This window comes from Bos taurus, chromosome X (assembly GCF_002263795.3).
Source record: "Bos taurus isolate L1 Dominette 01449 registration number 42190680 breed Hereford chromosome X, ARS-UCD2.0, whole genome shotgun sequence".
NCBI lineage: Eukaryota > Metazoa > Chordata > Mammalia > Artiodactyla > Bovidae > Bos > Bos taurus.
The window spans coordinates 74649690-74669952 of NC_037357.1; the positions used below are offsets into that span (position 1 = coordinate 74649690).

Here is a 20263-nt window from a genome sequence, read left to right on the forward strand (position 1 = left end):
ACCTCCAGCTTTGTTCTTCTTTACCAAGATTGCTTTGGTTATTCCAGGTCTTTCATACTTACATACAAAGTAAGATTGTTTTTGTTCTAGTTCTGAAACCATTTACAACAGATTGGGACTCAAACCAAGCCAAAACCCTGCTTGGGACTTGAACCTACGTGGCTGGGACTCAAACCCAGCCAAAACCCCGCTTAGGACTTGAATCCACGTGGCTGGGACTTGAACCCAGCCAAAACCCTGCTTGGGACTTGAACCCCCGTGGCTGGGACTCAAACCCAGCCAAAACCCACAGCTCCTGGTTTCTGGACCTAATGAAGCTCAGGTTCTTAATGTCTCATTGCAGAACAAATTCAGTGAGAGACAAAATGATAGGTAAGAAGTGGATTTATTCAGATACAGAGAGAAGCACACTCTGCAGACAGAGTGTGGGCCATCACAGAGGGTGAGTGCAGCCATGAACTGTGGCGGGGTTAGTTTTGATAGGCTGGGTAATTTAATAGGCTAATGAGTGGGAGGATTATTCCAGCTATTTTTGGGAAGGGGCGGAGATTTCCAGGATTTGGGCGACTGCCCATTCCTTGGTCTTTTAATAGTGCCTTGGAACTGTCATGGCACTTCTGGGTGTGTCATATGGATCAGATTGAGGACCAAGATCTAGTCTTGTCTGCCATCTTGGTCCCATTTGATTCTAATCATTTAGAATGGCCTTGGGTGATGTTATTCTTTCAAAAGTTTTGCCCTGCCCCTTTCCCTCCTGTTACAGTTCTGTGAAAAATGCCTTTGGTATTTTGATAGGGATTTCATTGAATATGTAGATTGCCTTGAGTAACATTGTCATTTTAACACTATTAATTTTTCTAGTCCATGAACATGATATATCTTTCCATCTGTTTCTGTCATATTTTTCTTTCATCAGTGTTTTACAGTTTTCAGAGTACAAACAAGTCTTTTAACGCTTTAGTGAGATTTTTGGTGTGGTGGTAAATGGGATTGTTTTTTAAAGCTCCCTTTCTGATAGTTCATGTTATTTTACAGAAATACAGTAGATAGTTGTATCCAGTATCTTTATCAAATTGATGAGGTCCAGTAATATCTTTGGTGTGTTTTTAGGATTTTATATGTAGGGATGATCCTAATTAAGTCAGTGCTTGGAAATAGTTGTGTATAAAACATGTGTGATAGAGATAATAGAACACAGTGATGAAAAATAGTATTGTGAAGATTCAGCAAATTGAGCTTGTTTATTTTAACAGCTTGTTCCTCTAAAATGATGTTGGAATTTTTGTAATACCTTTTCATAGATCCTGGTACAGGTGACATTGTTCATAACACATTCTCAGTTGAAGACAGTTTGAGGTTTTCTACCAACAGCTGTGGTTTCTTCAAACTTCTCTTCTAGCTTTCAAGAAAACTGTGTTTTCAAAGGTGCACTCAATTTTTATAGTGAGAGATTCGCTGTCAGAAGTGATGACATAATCTGGCTTGACCACTGCATCCATTTTTCACAATGCCAGTCCCACTCATACTGCCTTTATATATCCCTCAACATCTTTACTCTTCCTTTATATATTCATCAAAGCCATTTTCCTGTTAGCTGATGAATGGTAACTATGGTTGGCCTTGGGAACAATGTCCTGTGTGGGAAGCAGGGCACTTGGTCCTGGGAGGTGTGCTTTACCTAACCCCTTTTTAACCGCTGGCCCCCATTCCCCTGAGCCAGGAGGTGCAAACTAGCTCTCCTCAGGACTTCGCATGTCCTTTCTGCAAGCTAAGTTGCTTTATTATTAAAATAATTTACTTATTAAATTGTAGTTCTTTCATACTTTAAATTGTTAGAACATTGTAGCTAATGCTTAAGTTCCATTTAAACTATTTTTTGATGTATTTTGATTAATATAGCACTAGTTCAACTGGTATAGTCTGTCATGTAAATGTATAATCTGTCCTTCCTGTTTTTTATGGTTAATTAGGTTATTTCCAAATTTTTTTCTGATACAAATAATACTGCAGTTTGTACATGTCCTCATTCATAGCTTTGTGGCCACACACAATACCAGCTTTCTTTTAATATTTGTTTGATATATCAAATATCTTTTGAAAAATTACTATTTTAACTATTTTTAAGTTTACAGTTCAGTACCATTAAGTATAGTGGCAGTCTTTTGTAACCATTGTTACTCTCCATTTCCAGATCTTTTTCATCTCCAAAACAGAAACTCTGTACCCATGTTAAACAATAACTTGGCATTCCTTACCTCTTTCCAGCCCTATTCCACTTTCTGTCTATGAATTTGACTGCTCTAGGACCTTCATCTAAGTCAAAGTATACAATGTTTCTCCTTTTGTTGTGCAGTGGTTTATTTAGTTAGTATAATGTTTTCAAAGTTCATCTGTGGTATAGCATGTATCAGAAATTCATTCCTTTTTAGGGAGTATCATTCCTTTTGTACCATACCATTTGTATGTTACATTTTACTTATCCATTCACCTGTTATTTTGGACATATTAATTATTTCCACCTTTTTGGCTCTTGTGAATAATACAGATATGAACACTGATGTATAAATTTCTGTTTGGGTGCCAGCTTTCATTTCTTTTGGTATATACTCAGAAGTGAAATTGCTGGATCATACGGCAATTGAGAAAAGGAAAGATATACCCATTTGAATGAAGAGTTCTAAAGAATAGCAAGGAGAGATAAGAAAGCCTTCCTCAGTGATCAGTGCAAAGAAATAAAGGAAAACAATAGAGTGGGAAAGTCTAGAGATCTCTTCAAGAAAATTAGAGATACCAAGGGAACATTTCATGCAAAGATGGGCATAATAAAAGACAGAAATGGTATAGACCTAACAGAAGCAGAAGATATTAAAAGAGGTGGCAAGAATACACAGAAAAACTATGCAAAAAAGATCTTCACGACCCAGATAATCAAAATGGTGGGATCATCAACCTAGAGCCAGACATCCTGGAATGTGAAGTCAAGTGGGCCTTAAGAAGCATCACTATGAACAAAGCTAGTGGAGGTAATGGAATTCCAGTTCAGCTATTTCAAATCCTAAAAGATGATGCTGTGAAAATACTGCGCTCAATGTGCCAGCAAATTTGGAAAAGTCAGCAGTGGCCACAGGACTGGAAAAGGTCAGTTTTCATTCCAATCCCAAAGAAAGGCAATGCCAAAGAATGTTCAGAAACTGCACAACTGCACTCATCTCACACGCTATCAAAGTAATCCTGAAAATTCTCTAAGCCCGGCTTCAACAGTTCGTGTACCATAAACTTCCAGATGCTCAAGCTGGATTTAGAAAAGGCAGAGGAACCAGAGATCAAACTGCCAACATCTGTTGGATCATCGAAAAAGCAAGAGAGTTCCAGAAAAACATGTACTTCTGCTTTATTGACTACTCCAAAGCTTTTGACTGTGTGGACCACAACAAACTGTGGAAAATTCTGAAAGATATGGGAATACCAGACCACCTGACCTGCCTCTTGAGAAATCTTTATGCAGGTCAAAATGCAACAGTTAGAACTGGACATGCAAAAACAGACTGATTCTAGATAGGGAAAGGAGTAAGTCAAGGCTGTATATTGTCACCCTGCTTATTTATATGCAGAGTACATCATGAGAAACACTGGGCTGGATGAATCACAAGCTGGAATCAAGATTGCCAGGAAAAATATCAATAACATCAGATATGCAGATGACACCACCCTTATGGCAGAAAGCAAAGAAGAACTAAAGAGGCTCTTGATGAATGAAGTGAAAGAGGAGAGTGAAAAAGTTGGCTTAAAGCTCAACATTCAGAAAACGAAGATCATGGCATCTGGTCCCATCACTGCTTGGCAAATAGATGGGAAAACAGCGGAAACTGTTGACAGACTCTTTTTTTGAGCTTCAAAATCACTGCAGATGGTGACTGCAGTGATGAAATTAAATGACATTTGCTCCTTGGAAGAAAAGCTATGACCAACCTAGACAGCATATTAAAAAGCAGAGATTATTAGTTTGCCAACAAGATCTGTTTAGTCAAGGCTATGGTTTTTCAGTAGTCATGTATGGATGTGAGAGTTGTACTATAAAGAAAGCTGAGCGCTGAAGAATTGATGCTTTTGAACTGTGGTGTTGGAGAAGACTCTTGAGAGTCCCTTGGACTGCAAGGAGATCCAACCAGTCCATCCTAAAGGAAATCAGTCCTGAATATTCATTGAAAAGACTGATGTTGAAGCTGAAGCTGCAGTACTTGGGACACCTGTTTCGAAGAACTGACTCATTTGAAAAGACCCTGATGCTGGGAATGATTGAAGGCAAGAAGAGAAGGGGATGACAGAAGATGAGATGGTTGGATGGCATCACTGACTCAAGGGACATGAGTTTGAGTAAACTCCGGGAGTTGGCGATGGACAGGGAGGCCTGGCGTGCTGCAGTCCATGGGGTCGAAAAGAGTCGGAAACGACTGAGGGACTGAACTGAACTGAACTGTAGTATTTTTTCTGTTTTTTCACAGTAAATGCACTATTTGATATTCCTAACAGCATTACTCTCATGTTTCTTGTTACTTCCTTACCTACACTTGTTATTTTCCTTACTTTTTTTTGAAAGGGCATAATACACTCCTAACAGGTGTGAAGTGTTATCTCTTTACAGTTTTGATTTTATTTCTCAATGACTAGGGATGTAGAGCATCCTTTTGTGTGCTTATGGATATTTTTATGTCTTCTTTGGAAAAATGTCTGTTCAGGTCCTTTGCCCATTAAAATTTTTTTTTTTTTTGCTGAATTGAATATTTTACATTTTTTTAATTGAAGTATAGTTGATTTACAATATTGTATTTCTTTCAGGTGTACAGAAAAGTTATTCAGTTATACATACTTATTTATATACACTTAGCATATATGTGTGGAGAAGGCAATGGCACCCCACTCCAGTACTCTTGGCTGGAAAATCCCATGGATGGAGGAGCCTAGTGGGCTGCAGTCCATGGGGTCGCTAAGAGTTGGACACGACTGAGCGACTTCACTTTCACTTTCATGCATTGGAGAAGGAAATGGCAACCCACTCCAGTCTTTTTGCCTGGAGAATCCCAGGGACGGGGGAGCCTGGTGGGCTGCTGTCTCTGGGGTTGCACAGAGTCGGACACGACTGAAGCGACTTAGCAGCAGCAGCAGCAGCAGCATATATGTGTGTGTGTGTGTGTGTGTGTGTATGTGTGTGTGTATATATATATATATATATATATATATATATATATATATATATGTATGTATGTATGTATAGCATATACACTTATACATTTCCTTGCAGAAGGAAACGGCAGCCCACTCCAGTGTTCTTGGCTGGAGAATCCCAGGGACGGGGGAGCCTGGTGGGCTGCCATCTATGGGATTGCAGAGTCAGACACGACTGAAGTGACTTAGCAGCAGCAGCAGCAGCATATATGTGTATACATATATATAATTTAAAGATTCTTTCTATTATAATTTATTACAAGATACTGAATATAATTCCATGTTAATGTCAGTGCCTAGTCACTCAATTGTGTCTGACTCTTTGTGACCCCATAGACTGTAGCTTGCCAGGCTCCTCTGTCCATGGGATTCTCCAGGCAAGAATATTAGAGTGGGTTGCCATTTCCTACTCCAGGGGATCTTCCCGAACCAGGGATCAGACCCACAACTCCTGTGTCTCCTGCATTACAGGCAGATTCTTTATCACTGAGCCATTGGGGATGCCCATAATTCCATGTGCTATACAGTAAATCCTTGTTTGTTTTATGTATAGTGATATGTATCTCGTTATCCCACACTTCTAATTTTTTCCCCCCCCTTACCCTTTGGTAACCATAAGTTTGTTTTCTGGGTCTGTGAGTTTGTTTCTGTTTTGTACTTAGATTCATTTGTATTATTTTTTTGATTTCCCATTAAAGTAGAACAGTAAGTCCCCTACATACAAATGAGTTCCATTCTGAGAGTGCACTTGTAAGTCCAATTTGTTCGTAAATCCAACAGTTAGCCTAGGTATCCAACTAACACATTCGACTCTATACTGCTATACTGTAATAGGTTTGGAATAGATTCACATCTTTGAAAGTTCACAACTCGAAGGTTCGTATGTATGGCATCCCCTGCTGTATTAAATAATATTTCTTTCTGTTTCCCACTTAACTTCACTCAGTATGATAATCTGTAGGTCTATCTATGTTGCTGCAAATGGCATTATTTCATTCTTTTTTGTGGCTGAGTAATATTCCATTTTGTATATATACCATATCTTCTTTATGTGTTCATCTGTTGATGGACAGTTAGATTGCTTCCATATCTTGGCTATTGTAAATAGTCTGGCTGTGAACATTGTGGTTCATATATGTTTCCAAAGTATCGGGTTTTTGTCTTTTCTGGATACATGCCCAGGAGTGGGATTGCTGGATTGTATGGTAATTCTAGTTTTGATTTTTGAAGGAACCTCCATACTGTTTTTTATAATGGCTGCACTAGTGTACATTCTCACCATCAGTATAGGTGAGACCCAAACCCTCCAGTGTTTTTACTTGTGGGTTTTTTGGTGATGGCCATTTTGATTGGTGTGAGGTGATACCTCATTGCAGTTTTGATTTGCATTTCTCTAGTAATCAGTGATGTAGAGCATCTTTTCATGTGCTTGTTGTCCATTTATTGTTTTGAAGAAATGTCTTTTGGTCTTCTCATTTGTTTGATTGGGTATTTTTTTTTTATATTGAATTGTAATCCTGTGTCTGACATCATGTGCAGATATTTTCTAGCATTTCTTTTTCTTTTGTTCATGGCTTCCTTTGCTGTGTAAAAGCTTTTAAATTTGCTTAGGTCCCATTTGTTTATTTTTTTTCCCCAGAAGATTCTTTTATTGAAACTGGTTGATATCAATAAGGGGACAGTACAAAAAAATTTTTGGTCCATGAAAAAAACATAATAATTAAGTTAATGAAAACAGTTATCTTCAACAGGGACACTGTAGGAGTGCTGAGCTTCCTTATGGTTCCAGCCCCAGGGACAGAGGTTGTCCATTGTCACTCTGGGGAGAACCTTTCAGGGAGTGGGGGGATAATGACTGGAAGGAGAAGATGGGGAGAAAGTCCTGTTGTCCCCAGCATGGAACGGTCAGGAATACAGGGCTAGGGGATGTGCTCGCAGGAGTCTGAGGAGGGGGTGGGGAAGCAGGGGCTTTGTCAGTTCTGCAGCTTTACAGCCCATGCTGAATAGAATTCCCTCTCTGTGCCCAGCTGTCTTCCACCCTGCTATGCTGAGTCTGTGAGCCTGGTATATGCTAACTTGGGGGTGATACAACCTGGAAGAATCTGAGACTCTCCTGGAAAGATATGAAGCCATCTCAGTTCCAAGGGGCCAAGATTGCAGAATAAGGTCCTGCTGCTAGCTGAGGGGTCTGAAGCTTTGAGGGTGCAGGCGGGGGAGTCACAATCCTGTGAGGCAGGGAGAAAGATGAGTCACAAAACCAAGTCAGAGCTCTCTCTATCCCTAGGCGCTTTCACTCCTCAGTGCCCTAGAAGTCACCAATGGGTGTCAACTGGGCAGACAAGGGACAGAAAGACTGGGATGGCCCAGGGCTTTTACCTATTTGATTGCAGGCCTGTTTCTCCATGAAAGGATGGGGGAGGCAGGGTGGAGTGAATGAATGAGTCACACCTCCACGCAGGAAGGAACATCCTCTGCTGGCAATGACAGCACCCTAGGTTAGGTTCCCAGGGCTCTGACAGGGAAAGGCAAGATTCCCCTACCTGAATGCCCTTGGTTAGGACAGACAGGAGGAAGTCCTTAACAGCAGCTACAGGGAGTGTGCTGGGAGGGAGCAATACTACGAGAACAAATTCTGATACTGATGTGTTTCCCCCCTCCGAGGAAGTGGAGAGAAGCACTGAGACAGCAAGCCCGTCTGGAGGGCTGTAGACTGACCTCGGGCTCAATGGAGCCCGAGAGCCAGGGTTCCTTTAGTGCTAGAGGGCAACAAGTGAAGGGAGAGTTTGCTCCAAACCTGTGGAGGGAAGGAAGGAAATTGGATTCTGTTATCAGGAGATCCAAGATCAACTAGCTTATAGAGTGCCCCCAGGCCTGAGTTGTGGAGAAGGGACTACAGCTCCTAACTCCTGGGTCTCTGAAGGGCAGGATCAGTGTAGTTGGTCCCCTTGAGGACCACTTGGCCTTAGGCCCAGTCCATTCACTGCACTAATTATCAAACTATGGGTTCTCTCTAATACTATCTAGAGGTCCTAAGCAGACCAGGGGAGGGGAGTGGCACATGGGAAATTTGTGGGGCAAAGGGAAGCTGGGGACAGGAAGGAATGGGGTGGAAGAGGATAACTGCTGTCACGTGATATCCTCTTCATTCTGGTGTTGTCCTAGAACCGACAGCATCCCCTGGAAGGCCCCAGGCAAAAGTATGAGACACAGCACAGGGCCCAAATAAAGAAACTGGTGCAGCCAAATTAGGGCTTTGTGGGTGAAGCCCTATGTATTTTGGATTCCCAGGGCTTGCTCTAATTTTTGTCATCTCTGCTGCACCTTGGAGTAGAAATATCGGCACACAGCTTCCTGGGCCCAAGGCTGGAAGTAGAATTCTGCTCAGTGTTCCTCCTCTGGGTTACCCACCATATCAGTCATGGTCTTGAGGTCCCGGCACTGGGACTGAAGCAAGTCACTGATGAAACCTTGAGGGTCTTTGGCAAAGCTCAGCAAGAACTCTTGCTGGGTCTTCAGCAGACTGATAGTTTCTGTTGTCTCATGGATCTTGTTGTCTAGAGTAGCAATCTCCTGCTGGCTAGCAGTAGACAGCAAAAGAGAATTCATCTGGGTTTTCAAGGTATCATCCACTTTCACATCAGTGTCATAACAAGCTGTCTTTTTCTGATCATTCGGGTCAACACTGATGACATGATTAATGATGATGGGCTCAGGTGTCATAAGCAAGGCATGGGGCTGTTGGGGGACCTCTGAAAACTTCATACATTGAGAATCAAAGATCTGCTGGAGGTACTTGTCAGAGATGACAAACTCCCGCTCATGTCTGTCCTGGAGCTTATGTGTCTTAATATATTGCCACAGTGCTTGAATGATCACTGGACAGGTCTGGGTGTGGATGCCCAGGAACCAAGCCAGACAAAGGTCTAATTTAAACTGAGGAGGCTGGTAATTCAGTATCAACAGGACAGTACACCGTATATTCACATCTCCTGGCTATTTCACCTGGAAGCCATCCATCTCCTGGGTAGTGGTGGTCTTGTGCCATTCTACCAGATGGTTGTCTGGTCCATACAAGTCTTTGTCCAGTTTGATTACCAAGGACTTAAAAGAAGAGAACTTCCTCTTTTGTTTGGTGGCATCATATTTGGACAAGGCTGAATCCTCCAGGAGCCGTCCTTCTACCTGAAGCTCCCAGGAAGCCATTGTCCCTTCTCCATCCTTGGCATCTGACTTAGCCAGATTGAAAGTGTTAGAAATGAAAATTCACAGCTTTTGTTTTTGCTTGATGGAACGTTTCAAGGCTTCCTGGATACCTAGCCGTTTGCTCACAATAGTCTGGTCCAGTTTCCTTTCAAAAGCCAAGATATCCATATAGGCTTAGGATTCTGGTACCATTTCATGAATCCTTTGAGATAGAATTTTGTCAGCCATCGTTTTTTTGCACTGTGATTCCAATTTTGGACTGCCTGCTGCTGGACCTGCTGGATCTGCTGAGGCGCAGGTCTCTTGTGGGACTGGTCCATCCCTGACTGAGCCAGGCCAGGTCAGACTGAAGGATTCCCCCATAACCAGGGGGTCCCAAGGAGGGTCCCTGAGGTGTCATTTGGCTGCCTGGTAACATACCTGGTCTTGGATAGGCTGCTTTGGGCACCCAGGAGCGGTATAGACCTTGACTCGGGTGCTGGGCCCGTATGCACCAGACTCCCCAGTGCCCTGCCTAGGCCCAGGGCAGCCACTATGCCCACCCCTCCCTGAGGCTCCTACGCCCTGCTGGGAGCCACAGATTGGAAACACGCCCAGGCTGCCATCTTTCCCAGAGCTGCTGCTGAAGCTGCACAAAGAGTCGAACTGGAACTCCTATTTTTATTTCTATTGCTTTGGGAGACTGACTTAAGAAAACGCTGATACGATTTATGTCAGAGAATGTTTTGCCTATGCTTTCTTCTAGGAATTTTATGGTGTCATGACTATGTTTAGGTCTTTAAACCATTTTGTGTTTATTTTTCTTTGTGGTATGAGGGAGTGTTCTAACTTCACTGATGAGGTTGTCTAGCTTTCACATTGCCACTTGTTGAAGAGACTGGCTTTTCTGCATTGTTTATTCTTGCTTTCTTTGTTGAAGATTATTTAACTGTAGATGTTTTGAGTTTATTGTTGGGCTCTCTATTTTGTTCTATTCTTCTCTATGTCTGTTTTTGTGCCAATGGCATGCTGTTTTATTACTGTAACTTTATACTATTGTCTGAAGTCAGGGAGGGTTATGCCTCCAGCTTTGTTCTTTTCCCTCAGGATTGCTTTGGCAGTTCTGGATCTTTTGTGGTTCTATATTAATCTTATGATTACTTGTTCTAGTTCTTTGGAAAATGTTATAGGTAGTTTGATACGGATTGTATTAAGTCTGTAGATTGCTTTGGATAGTATGACCATTTTACCAATATTCTTCCAATCCAAGAGCATGGAATATCTTTCCATGTCTCCGAAACATCTTCTGTTTCCTTTTTCACTGTTTTATAGTTCTCAATGTATAGCTGTTTTACCTCATTGGTTAGGTCTATTCCTAGGTATTTTATGTTTTTGGATTCTATTATACTGTTTATTAAAATTATTTTTATATTTATTTATTTATTTGGCTACACCGTGTGGTTTGCAGGAACTTAGTTTTTAGAACAGGTATTGAACCCATGCCCCAGCAGTAAAAGCACCAAATCCTAATCACTGGACCTCCAGGGAACTCCTTGGATGCTATTTTAAATGGGATTCTTGTTACTTTCTCTTTATGAGATTTCATTGTTAGTATAAAGATATGCAACATATTCTGTATATTAATCTTATATTCTTTTACTTTGCTAAATTCATTTATTAGTTAATAGTTTTTGTGTGGAATCCTTAGGAATTTCTGTAGTGTATGTCATATGCATATAGTCACAGTTTTATCTTAACTTTCCAATTTGAATATGTTTTATTTCATTTTTTTTTTTTTTGATTGCTGTGCCTTTGCTCAGTTTTGAATTTGGTTGGTTGGTTTTTTCCTAGTTGAATTGTAAGATTTCTTTATGTTTCCTGACTATCAGTACCATTTCTGATATATAATTTAGAAATATTTTCTCTCATTTTGTGGGTTGTCTTTTTATTCTCTTGATAATAGCCTTTGATGCACAAAATGTTTACATTTTGGTGAAATCCAGTTTATTTTTTGTTGTTGTTGTTGCCTGTGCTGTTGGTATCATATTCAAGAAAGCATAGCCAAATCCGATATCATGAAGATTCCCCTTCTATTTTCTATAGAGTTTAATGGATGGTTTTAGCTACGCTTTTTAGGTCTTTGATGAATTTTGAGTTAATTTTTGTATGTGGTGTAAGACAAGGGTCCAAGTCAATTTTTTTGCATGTGGATGTCCAGTTTTTTCCATATTGTCCTTTTCCTGTAGTATATTGTTGATACCCTTCTTGAAAATCAATTGACCACATATATGCAAGGCTTTATTTCTAGGTTCTATACTCCATTGTTCTATATGTTCTTCTGCCAGTACTACAATGTTTTAATTATTTTAGCTCTGCATTTAGATTTTTTAAGTTTAATTGATTTACTGTATTGTGTTATATATATATATATATATATATATGTTATATACGTCAAAGTAATTCAGTTATGCATATATATTTTCCACATTATTTTATAGTTTAGGTTATTGCATGATATTAAGTGTAGTTCCCTGTGTTATATGGTAAATTCTGTTGGTTTAGTAGTTAGTTTTGAAATTAGGAATTGTGAGTTCTTTAATTTTATACTTTTTCATAATTGTTTTGGCTATTCAAGATTCCTCAAGAATTTTAGAATTGATTTTTCTGTTTCTGCAAAAATATCTTGTGATTTTGATAGGAGTTGAAAAGAATCTGTAGACCACTTTGAGTAGTATTGCCATCTTAAAAATATTTGTGTTTTTAACTTTTTCTGTCTGTGAAAAGATTGCTGTTTTGAAGCTTACCAGAAGTCTTTCACCTCCTTGGTTAAATTTATTCCTAAATATTTAATTCTTTCTGATGCTATTGTAAATGTAATTGTTTTCCAAGTTTCCATTTTGGATTGTTGGTTGTTAGTATAGAGAAATACAGCTGATTTTTTTGTGTGAATTTTGTATCCACCAGCTTTGCAATTTGTTTATTAACTGTGTTAAGAATTTTTGTTATGAATTCTTTTAAGATTTCCTACATGTAAGTTGTCATCTGTGGACAGAGATAAGTTTACTCTTCCTTTACAGTTTGGATTATAATATGCTACTTTAAACAATTGTTAAGTGAGCATGAAACCATTTACCTCAGATTGGGACTTGACTCCATTTGGATAGGACTCAAACCCAGCCAAAACCCGTGGTACCTGGTTTCAGGGCCAAATAAAAATAAAGCTCAGGTTCTTGATGTCTCATCACAAAAAGAATTCAGTGAGAGACAAAGTGATAGGTAAGAGGTAGATTTATTCAGATTCTGAGAGAAGCACACTCCATAGACAGAGTGTAGACCACTGCAGAGGGCTTGTGTGGCTGCAAAATGTGGTCTGGTTAGTTTTTATAGGCTGGGTAATTTAATATGCTAATGAGTTGGAGGATTATTCCAACTATTTTTGGGAGGGGACGGAGATATCCAGGATTTGGGGCACTGCCCACTCCTTGGTCTTTTAACAGTGCCTTGGAACTGTCATGGTACCTCTGGGTGTGTCATGTCACTTACTGATTGAGGACCAAGGTCTAGTCTTTGTCTGCCATCTTGGTCCCACTTGATTCTAATCGACTTATGTTATGTCCTTCAGTTCAGTTCAGTCACTCAGTCATGTCCTACTCTTTGCGACCTCATAGACTGCAGCATGACAGGCTTCCCTGTCCATCACCAACTCCTGGAGCTTGCTCAAACTCATGTCCATGGAGTCGGTGATGTCATCCAACCGTCTCATCTTCTGTCACCCCCTTCTCCTCCCACCTTCAATCTTTGCCAGCATCAGTGTCTTTTCAAATGAGTCAGTTCTTTGCAACAAGTGGCCAGTGTATTAGAGCTTCAGCTTCAGCATCAGTCCTTGCAATGAATATTCAGGACTGATTTCCTTTAGGATTGACTGGTTTGAGCTCCTTGCAGTCCAAGGGACTCTCAAGAGTCTTCTCCAACACCACAGTTCAAAAGCATCAATTCTTCGGCACTCAGCTTTCTTTATAGTTCAGCTCTCACATCCATACATGACTACTGGGTAAACCATAACTTAGACTAGATGGACCTTTGTTGGCAAAGTAATGTCTCTGCTTTTTAATATGCTGTCTAGGTTGCTCATAGCTTTTCTTCCAAGGAGCAAGCATCTTTTAATTTCATGGCTGCAGTCACCATCTGCAGTGATTTTGGAGCCCAAGAAAATAAAGTCTCTCACTGTTTCCATTGTTTCCGCATTTATTTGTCATGAAGTGATGAGACCAGATGCCATGATCTTAGTTTTCTGAATCTTGAGTTTTAAGCCACGTTTTTCATTCTCTTCTTTCACTTTCATCAAGAGGCTCTTTAGTTCTTCGCTTTCTGCTATAAGGGTGGTGTCATTTGCGTATCTGAGGTTATTGATATTTCTCCTGGCAATCTTGATTCCAGCTTGTGCTTCATCCAGCCCAGCGTTTCTCATGATGTACTCTGCATATAAGTTAAATAAGCAGGGTGACAATATACAGCTTTGACGTACTCCTTTCCCAATTTGGAACCAGTCGATTGTTCCATGTCCAGTTTTAAATGTTGCTTCTTGACCTGCATACAGAATTCTCATGAGTCAGGTCAGGTGGTCTGATATTCCCATCTCTTTCAGAATTTTGTACAGTTTGTTGTGATCCACACGGTCAAAGGCTTTGGCGTAGTCAATATAGCAGGAGTAGATGTTTTTCTGGAATTTTCTTGCCTTTTTGATGATCCAGCGGATGTTGGCAATTTGATCTCTGGTTCCTCTGCCTTTTCTAAATCCAGCTTGAGCATCTGGAAGTTCATGGTTCACATACTGTTGAAACCTGGCTTGGAGAATTTTGAGTATTACTTTGATTGTGTGTGAGATGAGTGCAATTGTGCGGTTTCTGAACATTCTTTGACATTGCCTTTCTTTGGGATTGGAATGAAAACTGACCTTTTCCAGTCCCGTGGCCACTGCTGAGTTTTCCAAATTTGCTGGCATATTGATTGCAGTATTTTCACAGCATCATCTTTTAGGATTTGAAACGGCTGATCTAGAATTCCATCACCTCCACTAGCTTTGTTCATAGTGATGCTTCCTAAGGCCCACTAGACTTCACATTCCAGTATGTCTGGCTCTAGGTGAGTGATCACACCATCGTGATTATCTTGGTCGTGAAGATCTTTTTTGTATAGTTCTTCTGTGTATTCTTGCCACCTCTTCTTAATATCTTCTGCTTCTGTTAGATCCATACCATTTCTGTCCTTTATTATGCCCATTTTTGCACGAAATGTTCCCTTGGTATCTCTAACTTTCTTGAAGAGATCTCTAGTTTTTCCCATTCTGTTGTTTTCCTCTGTTTCTTTACATTGATCACTGAGGAAGGCTTTCTTATCTCTCCTTGCTATTCTTTAGAACTCTGCATTCAAATTGCTATATCTTTCCTTTTCTTCTTTGCCTTTAGATTCTCTTCTTTTCTCAGCTATTTGTAAGGCCTCTTTCAGCCAACCATTTTGCCTTTCTTTTTCTTAGGGGTGGTCTTGATCACTACCTCTTGTACAATGTCATGAAGCTTCATCCATAGTTCTTCAGGTACTCTGTCAGATCTAATCCCTTGAATCTATTTCTTACTTCACTGTATATTCGTAAGAGATTTGATTTAGGTCACACCTGAATGGTGTAGTGGGGTATGTCATTCTTTCAAAGTTGTGCCCTGTACCTTTCCCTCCTGTTACAAGCAGATATTTAATTACCAATGATTTGTTTATAAAAAGACCGGTTTTAGTCACTATATTCATGATTCAGTTCAGTTCAGTTGCTCAGTCGTGTCCGACTCTTTGCAACCCCATGAACTTCAGCACGCCAGGCCTCCCTGTCCATCACCAATTTCCGGAGTCCATCCAAACCCATGTCCATTGAGTCGATGATGCCATGCAACCATCTCATCCTCTGTCATCCCCTTCTCTTCCTGCCCTCAATCTTTCCCAGCATCAGGGTCTTTTCAAATGAGTCAGCTCTTCGCATCAGGTGGCCAAAGTATTGGAGTTTCAGCTTCAACATCAGTCCTTCCAGTGAACACCCAGGACTGATCTGCTTTAGGATGGACTAGTTGGCTCTCCTTGCAAGTCCAAGGCACTCTCAAGAGTCTTCTCCAACACCACAGTTCAAAAGCATCAATTCTTTGGTGTTCAGCTTTCTTTATAGTCCCACTCACATCCATACATGACCACTGGAAAAACTATAGCCTTGACTAGATGGACCTTTGTTAACAAAGTAATGTCTCTGCTTTTTAATATGCTGTCTAGGTTGGTCATAACTTTCCTTCTAAGGAGTAAGCATCTTTTAGTTTCATGGCTGCAGTCACCATGTGCAGTGATTTTGGAACCCAGAAAAATAAAGTCAGCCACTGTTTCCACTGTTTCCCCATCTGTTTGCCATGAAGTAGTGGGACAGGAATGCCATGATCTTCGTTTTCTTAATGTTGAGCTTTAAGCCAACTTTTTCACTCTCCTTTTTCACTTTCATCAAGAGGCTTTTTAGTTTTTCTCCACTTTCTGCCATAAGGGTGGTGTCATCTGCATATCAGAGGTTATTGATATTTCCAAATTTCAGACATACTGTGTGATCTATTGCTGTGTTTTAAAAATAGCTGCTTATCCGTTGGAACAAGTAGGTGAATGGGTGAAAATTAAAAATAAGGGTTTTGGTTTTTATTTTGTGTTGTTTTTTGGCCATACCATGAGTTCCGAGCCCATGGGATTGTGAGCACAGAGTTCTAACCAGTGGACCACAGGGAATTCCCAGTGTTAGATGTTTCTGTTGTGAAATACTAGGTAACACATACACAGAATCTTTCTTTCAACTACATGTAAATCTGTAAATATCTCAAAATGAAAAGTTTAATTAAAAAAGGCTAGCTCTTTTACACATATGCTTATCCAATTAATAATGCAGAAATTATGAAGCACTAGTAATTTTTAGAACTCTAGAGTTCCTCATGGAAAAAAAGTTGTAAAACATTCAAGGTAAAGAACATGGCCCATAGTTCAAAACACTGATATTAGAACTTAAAACTTGGTCTGAAATTCAGTCATTATGATACTGTTATCCTACATTAGCACTTCAGATTTTTATTTTGGTTTACTTGAAGATAGATAGATTAGATTTTACATCAAGCCCATGTTGTTAATTGTGTATCTGTAAGTATAAAGGGTGATCACATTCCTCTAAAATAGATTTTTAACTACTCCTTTTTTCAAGGTTTATTTATTTATTTTTGGTTGTGATAAGTCTTTGTTGCTTTACTCAGGCCTTTTCTAGTTGTGGTGAGTGTGGGCTACTCTTAGTTATAGTACGTGGGCTTCCCAATGTGGTGGCTTCTCTTTTTGTGGAGCACAGGGTCTAGGGTGTGCAGGCTTCAGTAGTTGCCGCTCTTGGGCTCAGTAATTATGGCTTGCAGGCTCTAGAGTCAGGCTCAGTGGTTGTGATGCACAGGCTTAGCTGTTCCACAGCATGTGGAATCTTCCCAGACCAGGGATCAAACCTGTGTCCCCTGCATTGACAGGCAAATTCTTATACATTGTGCCACCAAGAAAGTCCCTTACTCTTATAGGATCATTTTAAGGATTTTTATCTAGGACCTTGAATGATATAATGTTTAGTACTGGTTGAGTAAGTTTCCCATTTTGCCCGAGGAGTAATAGAATGACAACCACATCTGGATTTAATAAAAATAACTTAAAATAGTTCACAGTTATAAAACTGATAAGTTAATGCATGCAGTTTTGCCTTAGGAAAAGATCTTTCAATTTACAAAAGGGTTGATAGTGCTATCTTTTATTTTCATTTGTATTTTTTGCATTTTTATTTATTTTTACTTTTATTGGAGTATAGTTGCTTTGTAATGTTGTGTTAGTTTCTACTGTACAGCAAAGTGAATCAGCTATACATATACATATAGCCCCTCATTTTTGTATTTTCTTCCTATTTAGGCCAACACAGAGCACTGAGTTTAGTTCCTGTGCTATACAGTAGGTTCGCATTAGTTACCTATTTTTTACATAGTATTGATAGTATATATATGTCAGTCCCAATCTCTCAATTCATCCCACCACCCACTTCCCCCTTGGTATCCATTTTGTTCTGTAAGTCTGTGTCTCTGTCTCTACTTTGTAAATAAGATTGTCTATACCATTTTTTTCAGATTACACATATATGTGTTAATATGGTGTTTATCTTTTTGACTTCACTCTGTAATGCTGTCTCTTAAATAGATTTCTGAACAATTTAGAAGATATTCAAGAAAATCTTAAGGAATACTATGGAATTTGTCAAAAATTAATTTTAGTGCATATTCTAAATGACATTTGTCTAATTCCAAAATTCACATCTGCCCTTAAAGAGAAAATTTTTCAAATGAACGGGCAAAATTTTTAAGTATCAATATTTTCTCACCATTGGGTTTCTGGCTGGTCTTGTAATTCAGGCTCTTCTGTCAATGGGATTCTCCAGGAATGGGTTACCATTTCTTGCTCCAGGAGGTCTTCCTGAACCAGTAATTGAACCCGCATCTCTTATGGCTCCTGCATTGGCAGGCAGGTTCTTTACCCACTGAGCCATCAGGGAAGCCCTAGTAAGTTCTGAATTGTGTCCTCTTGTTTTAATTTTTCCATATAATCGTACTGTTAATGAGCTGCATTGATTTATTCATAGTCTTGACATTGTTCAGCTACAGCATGAATTCATGTGATAGCTGGTTTTGTGGTTGGATTGCTGTGAGCTCTAGGAATGAACAGGATAATCATCATTATGCTGTATCATTTTTACATCATTTGCTATACTTCTTTCATTTCTAAAGTACAGTTTTTTCAATGTTTGCTAATCTGTTGATGGAACAAGATGTAGAATGACATTGTTCCTTCTTGTCTTTTCTTCTGGTTCCATTCTCTAGTTGAAGATTTAAGGACACTGAGTGACTTGATATTTTTGGACATCTGACTCATTTCCAAAGAAAGGTTATGGCAAAAATAGAAACCATAACCTCTTGGTATCTATATTCTAGAGTCAAGTTTGTTTAAAGATTTTTTTAAAACAACCCTCTCCACCAACAACGAAATCTCACACAAGATCTCTAGTTGCAGTATGCCTGTTAAATTTCATTTCTTTTTCATTCCTTAAATATCTTGGATCTTCCCAAGCAAACATAGAAGACTGGTATGGAGAGGCCACTGGCCTTGGAGCCCAGCACCCTGCTTGAATCTGGGAGGTGTCTGGCTTATGAAGGCCTCACAGATATTACCTGATTTCTAGTGGTTTTTTCTTAAAGCCTTTTATTTATTTATTTATTTTTGGCTCTGCTGGGTCTTTGTTGCTGAGCTTTTTCTAGTTGTGGAGAGTAGGGGCTACTGTTTGTTATGGTGGGCAGGCTTCTGGTTGCAGTGATTTCTTCTGTTGCAGAACACAGGCTCTAGGCACAAGACTTCAGTGGTTGTGGTACGTGGACTCAGTAGTTGAGGCTCACAGACTCCAGAGCGCAGGCTCAGTAGGTGTGGTGCATGGGCTTAGTTACCCCATGGCACATGGGATCTTCTCAGACTAGGGGTCAAACCTATGTCCCCTGTATTGCAAGGCAGATTCTTAACCAGTGGACCACCAGAGAAGCACCACCTTACTGTTTTAATGTACATTCTTTTGATGATTAGTGAGATTGGAGTGCTTTTCTCCTAATTTTTTTTTTACATAGTTATATTCCATTAAAAAAAATTTTGTCTTTTATTCATTCATATACTCATTGTGTCGCTCAGTTGTTTCTGACTCGTGCGACCCCATGAGATTGGAGTACTTTTTCTCCCAGTTCTTTTTTTACATAGTTATATTCCATTTTTTTTATTGTCTTTTATTCACTTATATACTAGGAATTTATTATTATTATTTTTGGTTGCACTGTATGGCATATGAAATCTTAGTTCCCTGACCAGGGATTGAATCCATGCCCTCTGCAATGGAAGCCTGGAGTCCTAACTATTGGACCATTAGGGATTCCCAGTTTTATTTAATATAATAAGAATCTTTTTATTTTCAGATGATTTTGCTGACTAAATTTTATTTATGGATTTTTTGGGGAAAGTGTGTGCACAAGTTTTATGTCTTATGTTTTATTACATGCATTCTTTTTTTTAAGGTAAATTCTTTTTTTTTTATATGATTTGGGAGAATGGCATTAAAACATGTATTACATACATTCTTAAATTCCATCCTCTACTTTTTATTTTCCATTGAGGTAAAATTCACATAAAACAGAATTTACCATTCTAAAATCATTTCAGTATATAATTCAGTTAAAAAAATTTTTTTTACTAAATTCACAATATTGTACAACTGTTACCACTTTCTAAAATTAGAATATTTTCATTGTCCCCAAAGATAGCCCATACCTCCCAATTTCCCCCTTTCTCCATCCCCTGCTGCTGCTGCTAAGTTGCTTCAGTTGTGTCCGACTCTGTGCGACCCCATAGACGGCAGCGCATCAGGCTCCCCCGTCCCTGGGATTCTCAAGGCAAGAACACTGGAGTGGGTTGCCATTTCCTTCTCCAATGCATGAAAGTGACGAGTGAAAGTGAAGTCACTCAGTCGTGTCTGACTCTCATCGACCCCATGGACTGCAGCCTACCAGGCTCCTCCGTCCATGGGATTTTCCGGGCAAGAGTACTAGAGTGGGGTGCCATTGCCTTCTCCATTCCCTGGGTACCCACTAATCTACTTTCTCCCTCTGTAGATTTGCCTACTTGGATATTTTACATGTATAAGCAGAATCATCCAACATGTAGGAATTTGTGTCTGCCTTTTATATCATAAAGT

General features: G+C 39.7%; 1 protein-coding gene and 1 pseudogene across 10 annotated transcripts in view; one reads left to right on the forward strand and one right to left on the reverse strand.

Moving 5' to 3' along the window:
- ATRX (ATRX chromatin remodeler) overlaps positions 1-20263 on the forward strand; it is a 286038-nt gene that overhangs the window by 52554 nt on the left and 213221 nt on the right. The window lies entirely within an intron of this gene.
- Positions 8491-10031, reverse strand: LOC132344306 (SWI/SNF-related matrix-associated actin-dependent regulator of chromatin subfamily D member 1-like; annotated as a pseudogene).